Below are 18,143 nucleotides of genomic sequence, written 5' to 3'. Positions count from 1 at the left end.
GAAACATGGCTACATTATGACCATGAATTCATTAAAAAATAAATTAGTTCCCTCAGCAGCTGCATTCTTTTTGAACAAACAGTGCAGGTACAAATACACCCGATTACGGGGCCAGTGAAATTGTTCATTGATTGGACCAACTTTCTTCTTGCCTTTATTCAGAGTCTTATATTCACAAAAATTAGCTGTGACTTTCTACAAATCACCACTATTTTGCATTAACCTTGGCTGAGCTATTACTCTGAAATATTTTAGTCTGTATTTCAAGATGTGAACGTCAGGTTATTTCATGTATTATATTCCAGATTTTGGGGGATCTGATGAGGTTTTCAGTTTTAGTATCTTTACAAGAAACAATAAACATGCAATATATTCCTTTTATTTTAGTAACCATGGATTAAATTATGGAAATATAGACTAGATTTCTCTTACAACTTTGTCTCCTTCTTTTATAAACAGTTTAGAAATCCTTATTTGTTATTGCTTCTTTTGACAATCAAACATCCAAATAGCTTTGAAAAATTTTAATAATACTTATGAAGAAGTTACTACCGAAAGTACATTTATGAAAATATATGTGCATGACTCCATTCATGTATGTTTGTATCAATGCCCATATTTAGAGATTAATTTAAAGTAGAATAAAATTAGTGAATAATGTTTTCAGTTTCCCATCTGCACTCATAAAACTTCATATTAATGCTGCTTCTGAGTCACAGCTTAATAAAAGTTACATAGGCATGAAACATTTTGGATACAGTAATAATTTGCAAAACCTCTAACCATGGTTCCTTTTCTAGTTCAAAAGCAGTCTAGACAACTTACAATGCAAAATGTACATGCACCTCCTCTTTTGCTTCTACCTGAAATACAGTGAAAAATTTTTGTTTTGCTATATCTAACCTGGTGAATACCAAGAAGTACTGGAAATTTTGTGAGTGTCTTTCATTAATCTTCCTTCTGTTTTACAACCCAACGGTTTGCTTTTCAGATCTGGCACCTAATATCATTTATTGCAAAACCGATGAGTGTTGTCCAATTACCTATTCTTCCACTTGAACAGTAATTGAGGCCTGCTTAAGGACTCTTATGCATTGTTTGAATAAGCCTGATGGAGCTCTGCAACATTTCTCAAGGACAGTAACAAGGTACTGTGCTTGTGAGACTGCTCCACAGGTACAAAGAGAACTATGAACCATATTTTATGCGAGTGCCATGGACAGCTGGAGGGTAAGGATCTGATTGTCCTTACACCTATTTTACACCAGTGGAGTTGCTTGTTATGTAGCTTATTGTACATCAAAACAGAATCAGGACCTTTGTGCTTGAGAGAGCAGAGTCTCAATGAGAGATTTACATCATTTACAAATTTACATTTACAAATCTCAAAATGAGATTTACAGATAAAATCAAATCCCTCCACCCTCACCCCAAAAGGTGAGGTAAAGAAGAACATGGAAAAGCTCTTCATGACACTACATGTTGCTCACATTTATTGTTTTCTCTTCCAGTTGTCCTATGTAAACCACCCTAACAGCCCCAGATTTTTGTCTTGCCTCTCCATAGTTACACTGAAAGCTGCAGGATTAAACTGTGTACCAGAAACCAACCCTGTCCATTGTCTCAGAAAGGGTTATTAACACAGTTAATAACATGGGTTATTAAGGGTTATTAATATGTAATGAAATGTTTCAGATACCATTTCTCATGAAAGTTGGACATGACTTTACTTTGCTCTTGGCTCTAAAATCACAGTGCTAAAACTGTTTGGTTTTCCACTGGTCTTTTGACACCAGACATGATGTCCAACAGCATATGTGCTGTCAGTCAGTCTTATATAGAAATTGTCAGCTTTCTTCCACAGTGGGATCAGTGACCTTTCACTGCATGAAGGGGGCTGACATGACAACACATCTTCTATAATTTCCAACAATATATACTTTTTTGCTGCTACAGGCGTATTGACCTTCTAATCACACAGACGTAAGACATGTTGGCAGCATAACCTGCTCACTATTTTTGTTTCCCATTTTCCTTTTTTAAAAAGTTTTCCTTTTTAAATTTCACATATATATACATAATCATCCAATTGTTTGATAGATGGCTGTACATCTATTTCTTACAACAAAAATATATGATCAGGATATATATTAATATTAATTAATAATATTAACATATTCAGAGAATAATCTTTGCTCATGTGTTGCACAATTTTTACTTGCCCTAGTTTACAACAGACTTTTTTGTGATATGAAATGGCTTAGGTTCAAACTCAAACATAGATACGCAACTCCTATCTGGATACATAATGATGTCATGATGTGAAAAGAGTTAGGCAGTAACACTGGATTTTTTTTAATGTACAAAAAGTGGATGCCATACATGTATGGATTTCAAGGGGCTCCATGCAGGTGTTGTTTCTTTGTGAAGACTGTCTTCAGAGTTCTCAGTGGCTTAGGCTAAACTGTCTTTGTTGTCCCAATGACCAAGATGAAATACTTGGAGAAGTACGGAGAAATCATTTTGCTATGTATACAAGATAGCTTCCCCATGCACCACTTTTCAAGGTAGTGTCCAAAGCCACCTGCTATGCACCTGGTCCCGATGTCCTTGCCCCTGCTCTTTGCCAGACTGAGCTAGAGCCAGGTGTTTACTGAGCCCAAGGTTTTATCCCCTCTGTCGTCCCTGACCTGCTGGAGAGTGCTGGGGATCTATCCTGTGGCCACTGCTGAGCTGGGCACTTGGCATTAGTCAACACCAGACCCAGGTGGTCTTAAAATTGTGATTTTTTGCCACCCTTCCCAGTCTGGGTTGGTCTCAGCAGCTGCCCACACAGCTTATGCTGAAAACTGGTGCTGGTGTTGATATGATCGTTTTTCAGGAGTGGTTCTTCAGCCAAGTAAAAAGGCAACCTTAAAGGCTAGGTGTAGAGAAACAAGTGCAGTGCTCTTTGCACAATCTCTCTGCTGCAATTTTTTAATCAGTATCCCACAAAGTTTAACAGAGGAAAAATGTGTCCTCTGCAACACATAATAGGACAATTAAAAAGGAAAACTTCAGAAAGGCTCTCTATCACTTTGAAATTGTATTGGTTTTCAAAGTTTCTATTTTGCTCCTTGTTAGAATCTGTAAACTCTTACCAGAAGTTGTCTTTCTGAGGAGGGGAATGAGAGAAGACTAGTCTTCTGGGGAGAGCTATTTGGCAAAGACATATTAATAATTTATTCTGCTGTAGCCATTTGCATTATCTATTTTCATATTTGTTGGTTTCTTTTAGCCACACACCTAAAATTCAGGTAACAATAGCCTGCAAAATATGAATTAGTTTTATCAATGACTAGTCATCTTGTTCTGTTATATATTTCTATATTTTATGCTATATTAATATTCATCATCATCCATACATGTGGCTTTTTGTGTAGTCATCATGTATTTATTACTCCTGTTAGTGCACTTTCAGATGGTCACTTCTCTAGCTGAATATTCAGCCGACCTGCCCAACTTAGGTATGCAGGTTTGTGCATCACTTGTTCTGATTCTTAGTCAGAAGAGTGTTTTTAACAGGAATGGCCCAAATAAATTGTTTTGAACAATGTATTTCTATAATTCTGGAAATAGCATTTAGATTCTCCTGACTGACCAGTGATTTGTCATTTATAGCCTGTCACCTATCAAATATTTCAGAACTTTTTTTTTTCCAAGTTGTCTTATGACACAACAGAGAATCTAAAGAAAAGGAATTTGAAGCAACACTTCACTTTGCAATGTACCATTGCATTGGGTTTGGTTGGGACAGAGTTATGTTTCTTCATAGTAGCTGGTATGGTGCTATGTTCTGTATTTGTGCTAAAACCAGTGTTGATAACACAGGGATGTTTCAGTTATTGCCGAGTAGTGCTTACACAGAATCAAGGCCTTTTCTGCTTCTCACCCCACACCACCAGTGAGTGGACTGGGGGTGCACAAGAAGTTGGGAGGGGACACAGCCAGGACAGCTGACCCCAACTAACCAAAGGGATGTCCCAGACCATGTAGCATCATGCTCAGCAATTAAAGCTGGGGGAAGAGGGAGGAAGGGGGGACATTTGGTGTTAATGCATTTGTCTTCCCAAGTCGTCATGTCATGGATGAGTGATTTAGGATCATTAAAGAATCTGTAAAAGTGAGACTTAACAAAGTTCAATGGCAAGGTGCACTCTATTACTTACTACATGGGAGGAACATACAAAGGAAAATTGAGTTAGAATTGATTTTCTGTGATTTGCAGAGATTGGTGATTCAAAAAGGTAAGGGAGACCCTCCCGTTGAGTCATGACGTTCAGAATGGTCCCCTTTGCTTTCTAAACTCCTGACGGAGCTTAAGGGCAGCTAGGTCCAATCTTAGTCTCAGACCTGATCAATGGTTTATATCCAAGAGATTCAAAGGGTAAGGAGACCCTCCCATTGAGTCACAAGGTTCAGAAAGGACCCCCTTGCTTTCTAAACTCCTTCTCAGAGAGGAGTCTAGGTGCAGCTGGATCCAATCTTAGTCCCAGACTTGGTCAATGGTTTATGGCTAAGGGAATTGCATGTACACAATCAATCCTTTATATCACTTAGTTAGGATTTCAAAGTTTAGCATGCTATTAGTCACTTACCAATCTGTCCAGGCATCCGGTGTTAGTTTCTCCGAAGGTTTAGCTCTCAGTTTCCTAAAACAGACTCTCAGGCACCAAGTCTCATAAAAATAAACAATTTAATAGAGTGGTACAGCAGCAGGATCAGCTCAAGCTGGGTGCCCCAGGAGAGAGGCCAGGGCAGGGGAGGGCAGGGGGTGGAGAGAAGGAGAGGAAGGAAAAAGGACCCAAACAAAGAAATCCCTGGGCAATTATACCCTTCCAGACTAATCACCTGCCCCTCACACATTCTTCACACTCTCTTCACACATCTTCCACATACTCTTTGGTGCAATACTGATTCATGCCTGACACCTTCTGACTCCTTATTGGATTCCTTTACTGCCTCTACACAGGCTGTTTGTTATCTTGTTGAGTTGCAGGTGCTGTTGATGATTGTAGCCTTGAAGCCTCCTTATCTTCTGATCTATGCTGGCTCTGGAGGCCCCCGTTTTGACTAAGTAGGTACCTGTTCAGTATATCTCAGTGAAAGTTTACAGCTTGCGGCCTAAGGCTTCAGCAAATCTAGCTACTCACGCTAAGTAAGTAAAGCTAAGCAAACAGCATACCAAATCACACAACATTATAATTTTAAGTGGTTCATTCTATTTAAAACTTATTTATTTAAGCTAAATGACTAATACCTCTTAACTTTGAGAGGAGTCCCTGCTCACGGGGAGAGTTGCCTGCCATGCAGTCCAGTTGCTGTCCAGGGAGAACTCAAACTGGGCTCATCCAATGATCTGTCGCTGATAAAAGATCTTGTTGCTGGAGATCACCACTATGCAGCCACACTGCCTAGCAGGGAGAGCTCAAAGGCGGCTCACTTAGGCTGTCATATTTATGGGGTAAAGTGGTTGGCTCGTAGTCAAGTTGCATACAATGGGAGAAGTATGCACAAGACTCCTTATACCCACAACTTTCACTATGTTGCTCTGCTCCTTTGTGGGTTTCCTAGAGGAGTTCTTGGCCCAGCTTCAGCTTAGGCCTTTACCTCCTTTGGAGTCTGTAGCAAACTGCTGCTGGTTTGGTTAAGGGGGGTCGAGTGCATCTGTCACACACTGTTATGCTTGGTGGAGCCCTGCTGTCCTGGAGATGGTTGAACCCCTGTCTGCCGATGGGAAGCAGGGCATGAATTCCTTATTTTGCTTTGCTTGTGTGCGCAGCTTTTGTTTTCCCTATTAAACTCAACACATAAGCCTTCTCACTTTTACCCTTCTGATTCTCTTGTCCATCCCACTGGGAGGGAGTGAGTGAGGAGCTGTGTGGGGCTTAGCTGCTGACTAACGACAGCATGCAAAAAACATGAATGCATCTTAAGTGACGTCAAAACAGGCAGAACATGAATCTTTTGACTCCCAGTCTAATATATTAGAAATGTATCATCTGGGTGGGGTTGAACTGCCTACCAGGGTTAAACCATGACAACCATAAAGATGTCCCAAAACTTTAACTGGATAATCCTGGTGCCTGTTTTTCACTTGCTTGAGGAATTTATTTGTCATCTGCTGTCTTTGAAGCCACTTATATTTTTGCCAAGTTTTTCTAGAACCAGCAAAGTTTCTGGGTGTTATTGTTCCCAACCAAGCTGCTGCATTTAGAGGATGAACAGGAAATGCACAAATGTGTGCTGGAGAAGCTGTCATATGTGAGATATGAGCTATATTCTCTTTTCTGGTGTGTAAACATCCCTTATTAAATATTACACTTTATCGGGATTTATTTTGTTTGCTTGGGTTTTAGGGTGAGTTCAGGAGGGAAACAGATTTCCTGCATTTTCTCAGCCATCAGTTTTTCTTAAAAAGCTTTATCCTCATTAGAACTAAAGCTTCTTTATTCCTCCACAGCTCTGTAGAGGTTTCTTAACATAAGAGACAGTCTTATTTTAAATTTATTATTGTTCCTGTACTATCCACTATTGATTTTTCTCTTATTTTAAACTTTTATTTTTCTTAAATGCAAAGTCATTTTTCAGCTTCAGGGGAGCAATTCAGCCAAACATTTTGTTGGTGGATAATTCTAAGCACAGCATAAGGATTTTTTGCTGAACTTGTCCTTAGCATATTTTTTAAATTCTCCATTATTTTTTCTACAATCTTCTTACTGTGTTATTTCAGTACTTGTTTTTTGCTTCTTCTCAGGAATACCTGTTTGACTAATCAGTGTTTCTTTCTATTCGTATATATTATCCTTAGAGAGGCCCTGATTCAGGAGTTTTCATAAATGAGTACCAAGCCTAAACTAAACTAAATTGCTAAACTATGTGATTGCACAAACTAGATATTTATGAATCAAAGCTGCAGTTTTATAATTTCTGGTTTAGAAGCTGCCTTTGTTAATTCTATTTTTTACAATCTTCTATCCAGCTGTAACTATGGATATCAAATTTTGTTGCCTTTACTTTCCTTGGTGCTTGTTTATACTTCCTTTTTTAAATTAAAAAAATTTCTAAAGCATTTGCTTGGGCACATTTTAAAAATATTTTTATTTTATTTTATTAGCACAGTGCCTAGCATTATAGTGATTCTGGAGTCCAAGATGGAGCAATGGTGAATACTTGTCTTTGTTTAATTACTTTCAGCTGTGAATATTTGCATAATAAGATTATTCGGTACCTAACATACTCTGATCTTACTATATCTGGATTTTTCTTTTTTTTTTTCTTCTGGTCTTTTTTTTTTTTTTCTGTTTTAAAAGATGGAGGCTTTGAGGTGTATATGATCTACCCATTTGTGGTTTTCTTCAACAGCATAATTATAGACCTATGATTTATCTAGTTCTGTCATAGTAATGGAGTGAACTATCACATTAGAAAGTATATATTGTTGGGCTATGTTCAGTGTAGGTATCCTCTTACTAGAAATACTCTCCATGAGTTTTGATAGGTAATTATAAGATGGTTCACTTCATAAGTATTAAGATTTTTTTGGAACTGTAGAGGAAATATCGTATTGCTTCCAATAAATATACAGAATATTCATAACTATACATAGTATCTTATATAATCCATAATATATACATGCATGCGTGTGTATGCAACACCTGAAATATATCAGGTAACACTCCTGGAAAGCTTTGAATTGCTGGGTTGTTTAGTTTCAACATATTTCTTTATAGATTAAATATAAAATTTTCTAAATTTAAAAGTTAGTCTTAAAAACCTCCTCCTTCAGTTAAAAATACTCTATCATTTGGGGCAAAACTGGTGAAATGCTTTTTGCAGTCATGGGGTTTCAGCACTACCTTCATTACAGGCTTCAGAGAGGCAATTCTACATAATTGTTCAAGAATAGGCTCAGTAGAAGCAATTAATCCACTGATAGTGTCAGTGGCCAGGGTCTTTTAAAATGGATCGCAGACGTCCACAGGAATAAATATCAATATTTAACACCCCTTCATCCTACACTAATAAATTTCCTGTAACAAAAAGTGGAGGATGATCAAATTAGTCTGTGGGTCAAATTCAGACCAGCAAGCTAATGCAAATTTCTCATTAAGCATATGCTTGCCAGCTTTCAGGATTGGGACATTTTAATACTTTCATTTTGGTAGGTAGGTTTGAATAACTTTTTTCAGTTACAAGCTTTTTGTCCTCCAAATCTGTGAATGATTTTCAAAGGTATTTACTTTCTGCAGTAATAAGAGTTCGGGGATTTTCTAGTTAAAGGTGTATAACAATCCAAAAGTAAAAAAGATTTGTTTTCTAAATTCTTCTTATAAGGTCTACAGTGAAAGTGACACTATTTACAAGTTTAAATTATTATCCAGTGACATAAAACCCAGAGCTTTACTATAACCTGCTCATAGGTTGGGAAGAATAAACCCTTTCAGACAGAGTTGTGCTTCATGGTACTGTTACTACAGAGATTATATATTGGTTGCACATAGGTTTACAATTGAAATTAATTGCACAGATCAGAATATTTTCTAAAAGAGAAAGGAACAAAGAAATTTTTCTTTATAGGCCTTAAATGCTAAATACATTATTGTAATGGCATCTTCAGAATCCTTTTATTTGGTTTAAGATTCTGGCAATTTATGGGCCAATAGTCATTACTAAATAACTGAGTTTAAAAAAAATAAAATAAAAAAATCATAAAGTGCAAAATGGCTTTGGGGCCACAAAACACTAATGACAGGGCAATTGAGATTCAAGGAGATAGTTTAAGTGCTAACATTTTATTTCTTCCATTTCTGGCAGATGCTTTAAAAAACCTCTCTGTCCAGCATTGCTACTGCCACTTGCTAAATACCTCACAGTTATTGCAAATTTTAACAGAAGAATTAATATTTTAAATTGTTCCAGTGCAATTTCTTCAATTAGAGTGGGAAGACACCCACCACTAACAATATCAGTCTCTCTTTCATTTTCTCCCTTTTTATTGGGCAGGGAATGTAACCATGTCAGAAATATGACATAAGGCATTGAGATATGGGGATAAAGAGTTAGAACAGGAGACCTCTTGCTACCCTTCATCTAATTTAAGTAGTGCTCACTGGCTTTTTTTCTAGTGTTTCTTTTCCTGCAGGTCTGTTGTATGAGTGTTATAAGCTTTTTGTTATTCTTTTCTGCTGATGTTATGGCTCTTATGCTCCTTTTTTTTCCAAACTGGGAGAAGACCTTTTGGCAGCATTAGGGAATTGGAGTTTGTTTAAAGGGTAGAGAACTGTGAAAAACCTTGGAGAAATACTTGCTTTGTCACAAATTACAGCTGATGTGCTGTGAGATAAAGACCAAAGAGATAAAGGAAACCATGGGGTTGAATTGCTAAATATTACTATCTGAAGAAGAAAGGGATAGCCAATGATTCTGCAGGTAAAGAAGATTTCAAAATGAGCAAAATCCTCTGCATGGGATGATAAGGAACTATATGATGGTTTATTTATTATCTGGGGAGACAACTAACCACTGTATCATCTATAAATGCTTATATAAGGGTTTGAGACATAAAGGGTAAAAGGGCATATTACCCTTCCTCACTCTTCAGCTGTCATTCTGGGTTGCCATTACATCCATTTACCTGTGTTTCACTTTAATGAGCACACAAAGATGAATAAATAAATAATTGAACTGAGGCTACAATCTTGCAGGTAAAGAACAAGATACCTGAAACTTTGCATTAAAAATATCCAAAAAAAGGATTTATGTTCTTACTTGTGGTGGATCAGATCTCATCTATTAACCATGGGTGGCAAAGTGCTGCAACCAAAAAACCTAATCTGACCTGGTTAATAGGATTATTATTATGGTCCTTCATAAATTACCTTTTGCCCATTCTTGCATCTTTCACTCTTTTCTGTTTGCCATATCTGCAGCACTACTGGATCTATTTCTTACTCCTCTGTCACAGCATTCTACTTTTTTCTTAAAATTCCTTATTTCTTATTTAGAGTTCACTTGAAATTTGATGTTCACACCAAGTTTGTAAACATTAGAATATGCTAGTGTACTGGAATTGGTCAATATTTGTTTCTATCTCTCAATAAATACACATTAGTGATTCTGGTTTTTCCTTTTTCAACTCAATCAAGATTTCCTCTGTAACACAGGTGAAGAAACTCTACGTAACAGGTGGGAAACTGGCCCAATTTTGACACTGATACGTAAATGACTGAGCCAGTGCTATATATTGTCAGGCATGCGGTTGTTGTTTGTTGTTGGCTTTTGTTGTTGTTGTTTAAAAACTAGTAGGAATCAGCAGCTTTGCAGCAGTCTACTGCTATGTCTCTTGCTGCCTCTTTTCCAGTTTGTCTCTACGAAGAAGTACTAGCAGAGTGTCTTTGTTTCACCAACATGGACATTGAGCCATTTTCAGTTTTGCTTTCCAGCTCCCAGAGCTGCATGTGAAGTAGCTGGGCAGACAGGGAAAAGGAGAAGAACTTCTACCACCAGTAACTCCCCTTTCAGCTGGTGGCTCGCTTACAGAAGTATTCTGTGCCTCTCTGGAGCTGGACTATGAAAAGGTAAGAGTGATCTGGAGTCACACACTTTTGCAAAATACTGGCTATGAACGTTTGTAAAGACCAAATTTTACATTCTATCTGAAACTATTGGATTTTTAGTGTATCCTTCCATTGCTCCAGACCCAGAGCAGCTTTATTATTAAAGGTTAAAAGTGCTTGCAAGAAGATAGGGATTGCAATATGCCATTTCAACAGACTCCTCAGTCATTCAGGATCAAGAGGCTGAAGTGCTGATGCTGCTACTTGTTTCCTGAGCTATAACTTATTCTTTCTACCCTATGTCTCTTAGAGCCTTTGTACCACCTCCTGCAGTAGATTTGAACACAATAGCTTCAGCTGAAACAAAATTACTATGAAAATGAAAAGGGAAGCAGCAGAGTTGAAACAAAATGGGACAGAAAATTTTTATTCCACTATAGGTTATATGTACTTGAACTTGTGCAATGTACTTAAAGGGGGATTCATAGAAGTTCATTACTTCCCTTGATACTATAAAATACACATCTTAGACTTAGAAATACTCAGATACTGAACAATAAGAACCACCAGCTACCTTGAATTGACTGCAAATAACTATCTAAATGATTCTTCAAATCCAGCTGATATAAAAATATTCTCATTTGTTAGCAAGAGAAGACTGAGGCATCTGCTTATATAACATCTACATGTGTTTGAAAATTTCATTTATATTTTTTGGTCTCTCAGACTGCCAGTTAAAACCAACCCAAACAGACAAGAACAACACAGCAAAATAGGAGCATTCAGGATGGGTGGTGTAGAATAATGAAAGCAATTTAGATACATCTGGGATAATGTCACATTAACTGCATTAGGGAAGCATTTTGTCCCATAACATAATCCGTTAGTGGTCTTCTCTGACAGAATAAAACTTCTTGTCAATTTTATTTCTGCATATCCATATTTTCTCTAACAATGGCTTTTCTTCTTTGTGAATTTATAAATTACATCACAACCTGCACCCTTACCGATTCATTATGAAAATTCAGACCATTCATATGTGTTTCATCTGTGCTCTTTCACCATGCATATTCAGAGAGCTCTTCTATATATGCCTCTACAACCTGCTTTGAGACATAGACAGAATTAATGCTGCTCTGGTGGGAGAAAACATGGACTTTGCAGATGTAAATGTATAAAGACATCTTATAAAAAACAGATACCATGTTATAGCTTTGCCTTCCTTGTTCACAGGTAGGCTGGTAAGCCAGGGACAACATATGTTATATCCCTTGTGTTAAACCTCCAGCTATACTCTAAAGCAATGGCTGGAAACAGCTAACATAAATCTGCTCAGAAGCAGGGAGCCAAAATATCTGTGCAATCCAGTTGTGCGGCAAAGAACTGCAGCAAAGCTTCACAAGCTCTGAAGATCTGCCCTCAAGATCCTTAAATACTTTGAATTCTTCAGCAGAAATTGGTCAAGGCCAGCTCCTGACATTCCCCCATACACTTCATCTAGTGGCTTTCGAGAATCCTTGCAGACCAGTGTAAAAATAGCAGGCTGGTAAATTCTGAAAAGCTGAGGCTCTTCTGCCCCTTTCAATAGTTTCATTGTAAAGGTAGTACTGGCAATTCCAGTTAATCAGATAGGTATTGCTAACAGATCATTCCTGTCTTTCTCATACCTATTCTTAACCTTTAGGACTTATATCCCTATTGCTATAAAGTCACGCAACTGGCAAAGGTCTGCAGAAATGTTAGCCAAAATTGGGATGTCATGCCAGTTAGTTCTTCCAATAACATGTTTGCAATGCAACCAGTGTAAGGCATGCCCTGAAAAAGAGCATAAAATGCTATGCATCAAGAAAATGCCATTGGGAAAGATCTGCAGCTGTGAGCAGTAATTGGTAAAGTGCTATCATCAAACCCCACATGGTCTCATATGCAGAGGGAGACTCATAGCATATCAAGTGTAAAATGAAAGCTGTGATGCAGGCAGACATGAAGCCAAAGGAATATTGGTCAATATGCTGAAGCTGCTGGCCAAGGACAGATCTGTTCAGCAGTCTCCAAAATGTTTGCAAGTTTGAAAATAAAAGGAGCAAACCAGAAAAAAGGAAATCAGTTGTTCTAGTTAGCTGGAAAAGCTGATGTAGAGAAATATTCTGCAGAAATGAGTTTCAGATGCTGGAAAGATGGATCATTATCAATGAGTAATACCACAGTGTCAGTGCTCTCACAAGCATGAAAATGATATACATCATCACTAACCCCTATGGATTTATTATGTCACGTTGTCAGTCTACATTCCTCCATCTCCATCAGGCAAAGGCTGTGGGCACTAACCAATAAAACTGATGTCCTTCAGTCACAGTGAATGGATGAATGAGGAACACAGATCAGTAACATCACAGAGTATAATGGTGGATTAGTAGTCTAAGACATATGAAATATGTGCTAGTATAAAATATTAAACTAATTATGAAGAGTGGTTCTGCACAGCCAACACCAGATGCTTTGATTCTGGCTACTAATCTGTTTGAAACACAAGGCTATGTCACATATAAGTGTAGTCCTGCACATTGGCAAAGTGCCCAGAGACAGCGAACCTGTGGTAGAATGGCAAGAGTCAGAATTTCTCACTCTCTTTTCTAGCTTTCGATAGTACTCACGGATATTTTCCTCCCTCTTAATTCACTCTCCTACATGTTGAACAAAACTAAGGCTGTATCCCTAAAGGAAAAGATTTACTCAGATTTGGGGAAGAAGGTAAAAGATCATAGATACCAACTGATCCTCTGGCATTTCAGGCATCATTCTGCCTCCTAGCAGAGACAGGGAGGTAAGATTTGGAAGACATATGGAGATACCTAGGTGGCTATAGGTAGGGCCCATCTTTCCATTGTAGTTCCTTTGCTGAGTCAAGGAATGAAAATTAACTGAATGTCTTGAAAATCTCTGGTTCGGTGATACTGGGTGTAGTTTTCTAGTCTGCATATTCTCTTGGACAGGCACCAACCACTTGGGAATTTTTTGCATTTAGGCATAAATCAGCACGATGTGACTTTTGGAAACATCTTACTACACAGAAGGAGCAAGAGAATCCAGTTACTTGAAAGTGCAAATGCTTGGGTTCATCATGGTTACTCCTTGATGATGTATCACATTGCATATTTAAGGCTGCCTGGTCAAAGCCAGTGAAATTTGCATGGTTTTGTAGGCAAAAGCCAGAATGTCATTTCTAACATCACCTAAATGAATTGGATGCTCAGTGGTAGTGATAAGCAGTGAAGACTCCTTAAGTGATTTTTTTTTTTTCATCTCTTGTTCTGAGACTACACTCTGCAGGAAAAGATGCACTGCTGCTAATAAATAAAGCAATAGTTTTAACTTCATAGACTCAAGTGAAAGCAATGGTGAGTGCAATATTGGATCATATTGCAGAAAGGCTCATGCTTTGCTTACATCTAGCTTCTAAGATCATTAAAAAAATATTACACTGATATTCAAATACATCATCCTTCTTTCTTCCCTGTTCATTTTCCTCTTGGATACTTTTCCCTTTTTCAAATCTTGGTTTTCTTCCCTCCTGCAATATATACAGAGAGAATTAAGACAGAAGCCTGCATTTTTTGCTCTGGTATTATATCAGATGAAGTGGTGCATTTTAGTGCATTTAGTGTTATGAAATGCCTTGGGTTCACAGTTTTGCAGGTGACCAGAACAGGGATTACACATCCTGTTTTGATGATTTACTTGAAAAGCAGCTGGGCTTTGTATTCGGGTGAATGTCAACCTTTCTGTCTTACCTTGATACTGCTTTATGCTTGCATGGCAGGCAACCAAAGAAACAAAAAGAATTGGAGAGATTTGACCTATATCTCTGAAAAGTAATGGAACCTAAACCCAAGAACTTTCTGATTCTGTCTCAGAGCATTTCTTCCACTAGCTCCCCGCAATCCAATTAAAAAAAAAAAAACAACAAAAACCAACAACTCTATAGTTTTTTGAACTAAGCTCATTGTCTGATTAGAAGATCTGACTAAGCAATTGTACGAATACAGAGTGTATTTAAGTAAAAAAGCTATTTCTCTTGTTGATTAATCAAGGGAAAGTTTCATGGTTCAACTACTTTGTACTTGTTTTCCTGTGATTTGCAAAAAGAGAAGATCATAGAAGGATTTTTTTTTTCCTATAAAGAACATGCCTGCTAGCTTACACTTGCAATTTTATTTTATTTTTATTTAAGCACCATTTATCATCATTTACTCTGCACCAGGCACCATGTCAAGACTTTTAATTCAGACCACACATTTCCTGTATATTTACCATGATGTATTGATAAGGTCTGTCTTACTGACTTTTTGAGAAGTGCAACTGTGTGGTATCTGTTCTACATAATTTTTTGGCACTTTTGTTTGATTGTAAGGTTCTAGGGACATTACAGTTTTCAGAGTGAAATCTCTGATATAGACTGCTAGTCTTTATCTTCCCTTCCCTCATTTTATTCTCTTGACCCTCAGGTTTTTGATGATTCTGGCCATTTTTGAGGGGCAGCTATTTGCTTTCTTAAGTTCTGTTAATATAACAGTGTGATAACTTAAACCACTTCTCTTGATATTCCCCAAAGTACTGGTAAAGCTTCCCTACATTTGTTTCTCTTCCACGCTTTTTTTTTTTTTTTCCTCTGAATGCTGTTTCTTAGTGTCAGCCATAACATATACAATATGTAATCTCTTTAAAACCACTTTGTTTTACACAACTTGTCCTGTGATCTGAACTGCCTAATGCTTGCTAGTCTTTTCAGGTCTAGGTTGCATCTTCTACTGGTAACACTGGAGAAGGGGAGGGACTGCAGGGTTTATGAGAAGAGCAAGAAATCTGTGTATGTCTGACGTGGCAAAGGCAAGGCTGCAAGCCAGCTGAATTCTTTTGGAGGGCCAGATTCTCGACTTACGTCTTGTGCCTAGGTATGCTGACCCAGATAAAAGTCAATGATCACATCCAGCTTTTTTCTCAGGATCCCATCCCAGCCAGTACTCAGGGTGGAACTGTTCTGTGGGTTAATCAGGGCAAGAAGGTCATTACTCATCCTGGGACCTATTATTTATTGTCACTAGGGAATTTCAAATGAGACAAAAGATTGCAGGAAAGAAAAGGAAGGTCTCACTATGAATGCAGCTGGATCTTGCCTCGGGAAATTGGCGTTTATTCCTATCTATGACTTGAAATGTTACTTTATGCTATCAAATCACTTCAACCCAATTTTTCTCACTTGCTTACAAGGTTCTTCTTTTCTCTGGTGTTTTGTGCAGAAGTGTTTACAAATCAGAGCTAAAATCATAGTCATTAAAGCCATACTTTAAACATGGAAAGTGCTATCTAATGCTAGGAATGCTGAAAAATCAGTTTCTAGCCACCTCTCAAACTTGACATGCAAAATCAATTGATACTTAAGACCTTAAACTCCCTGTGATCCAGTAACCCCTCTTTAAAATGTATATAATACCAAATACATCCCTATCATTTTATAGGGGTGAAAGGTTGGGAAAATAAATAGGTATTTTGGAAGCCATCACAGAGTAGAAATGTGTGAATTCCATTTCTGGTTTTAGAACAGTGTGCCACTAATAATACCTGCAACTACACATAGAAAATAAAGAGAAATAAAAAATTGAAAAGCTTTTCATAAATGATTTCCACCCAAGCTGTGCATTGAATGAGGAGGTAGGGGAGTCGTTAGCTTTTAATGCTTGTGATCATACTGTTAAAGAGAGTATCATAAGCATGAGGACTAAATTCAGATTGCACAAATGTGATTTTCAAATAACTAACATTGTAAGCTGATAATGCTTTAAACATTATTTTATGGGTATGTACATATGTGTTCATGTCTGTGCAGGTATGTTGACAGGCTCAGTTACAAATCATACTCAGCTATTAGCAAATACCTGTTTAGGATTCTGAGACACTGTTACAGGGTTCAGGGATACCTTGAGAATATCAAGCTTTGGCTTCTAATGTATTTGGGGAGGCTTTCTTTCTATTCATTTTTGGCTTTAATCACATAGTTGGAAGTAGTTTCATCTGGCGTTGACATGTAATTTACATCAATTGTGTAAAATTGTTGTCAAATGACCTTGTTAATATGGCAAATCACATATAAGAGAGGGTATTTAAATGAGATCTAAATGTTTAAATAGCTTAAAATCTTTGCATTAATAACATTCAAAATGTTGACTGTGCTACTTGAGTCTTATAACCTTTCTCAAATGGATCCTTAGTTAATTATCTCTAAACCCGGCCTTTTAAAACATCATGCTGTGTCTAGAGATTGATATTTAATTTTTTTCTATTAATCATATTTAGTTTTAAGATTTGGAAAGGTAGTCCTCTAAGGTTCAGCTGACATTTAAACAATTATGTTGAGACTTAGCACTGATATATTTTGGTTGCTTAACCCTTCTTGTCAGCAGTTTTGTATTTTATGCAGACCTTGCTGGTGTGACACTGGCATTTATAATAGAGCACTTTTATTTTAACAGAACAATTCTTGTCCTTGTAGTTATAGCAGTTATGATTATTATCCTAAAACAAAGCAGATTGAAGCTGTAATCGATCTGTAGGACACAGTTTCACTTGCAGACATACACATATCCCTTGTGAAGACTGATGCTGATGTGTATTTAACTGCAGACTTTTTATTATGAAACCATTATATGTGCTTCCCAATTAAAAAAAACAACCAAAAAAAACCCCAACTAACAGAAAACATGTAACTCCAAAATTTAATTTTCAGTGTATACAGCTTGACAGCATAGGCTTAAGCCTGACTACAAAAAGTAGTAAGTTACTCCATGATTCTGGTTGTTGAAGGCTACAGGAAGAAATCTTCATGATACGGATTAAGGAAGCTGGGGGTATTTAAGCTAAAGCAGTGCTTCCATCACGCTGTTGCTTATTGCTTCTTCCTGTACAGAAGAGTTTTTATTCTGGCTCCATCTTAACTCACTGTTTCTTAAAGTAATATTTTTTTAGGCAGCAGGGGTGAGAGGGGGGAATGATATCAATCAAGCTCACTGGAGATACAGCACCTGGATATTGGTCTCTTTAATCGATCTAGTATTTGATTGTAAGGCTGGAGTGCCATGTGCTGTCAATGTGTCACTGCCATTTAAACAGCAATACATGTCCCTTCTCCATTTCTGTGCAGTAGTAGAAACTTTTGATGGCTGCATCATGCACTGGAACTAATCTAGCATAAAATAAAATAGAAAAAGTAAAATGAAAGTTGTGAATAAATTGGTGATGGACAGAGGGAGAAGGAACTGCTTGTTCCATGGAAGTGCTGGTTTCAATTCATCAACTTCTACTCTTATTTATTTTTAAGAGATGAGAAGAAATGGACTAAAAAATGCTCATTTACATATAAAACCATTCTAAGATTAACTAACATTTTAATGCCTCTGAAGTTTGGAAAATAATAATCAGTAGATAACATATAGAACATTTTAATTATCTTTTTAAGATTCCTTACTTTTTCAAGCATTGTCCTCTCAAATT

The sequence above is a fragment of the Buteo buteo genome, chromosome 8 (genome assembly GCF_964188355.1).
Source record: "Buteo buteo chromosome 8, bButBut1.hap1.1, whole genome shotgun sequence".
Taxonomy (NCBI): Eukaryota; Metazoa; Chordata; class Aves; order Accipitriformes; family Accipitridae; genus Buteo; species Buteo buteo.
Note: the sequence above shows the minus strand (reverse complement) of the source record.